Below are 799 nucleotides of genomic sequence, written 5' to 3' on the forward strand. Positions count from 1 at the left end.
AACAAGCGAAGTGTAAAAATGCCATTTATAGTTTCAATATATTTAGGTGAACATTAGCTACATCTTGAAACGAGAGACACATTCATTCAAATATAATTGACAAAAACAAAATATAGATTTATTTTATTACTGTCAGTGAGAGGATCTCTGGAAATGACAGATAGGTAGTCAGTTGGTTACATTCAACAACATCCGTATAGAAACAGCTAATCAAAAATAGTTGGTGGAGTGAGTGCTTAAATATTTTATTGTGTAGCCTAATTTTGTCTTGTGCAATTTTGACGTCAATGTATTGGAATAATCTGAGTAATCTGCGATTGCTACATACATTTTGGGACATTTAAATGGATGATATACCTATAGATTCTTGAAAAATATAACTTATTCCATTGCTTGTAAACTTACAGTGTATAGCTTCAAAACATAGTTACAACTATAGTTTTGATGCCATGGATGGTCAGTCCTTGCATCTATAGCTTTGTATATGCATTTGAGGGTGGTTTCATTTCTCCAGCCCCATCCCTCCTATTTTTTTTCTTTCAAAAAAGGGGTTACAATTGTTACTGTTTGAATTGCGGGATTGCCCCTTTAATAGACGCAGTTATATAATATGCCGGCCACGTCCCGCCCCCCTGGATCGCATTTCTGCAGAACTGAAGATCTGAATCACGTTCTGCGCACGTGTGACTTTCTTTGCCTCTACATTATGTTTGTAACTCACATTTCTCACTCTCAATCATGAATGATAATTATAACATTTGTACTGGTGACACGTCATCTGCATATATTTTACCTAGTG

The sequence above is a fragment of the Oncorhynchus gorbuscha genome, linkage group LG06, assembly GCF_021184085.1.
Source record: "Oncorhynchus gorbuscha isolate QuinsamMale2020 ecotype Even-year linkage group LG06, OgorEven_v1.0, whole genome shotgun sequence".
In the NCBI taxonomy this organism is placed as follows: domain Eukaryota; kingdom Metazoa; phylum Chordata; class Actinopteri; order Salmoniformes; family Salmonidae; genus Oncorhynchus; species Oncorhynchus gorbuscha.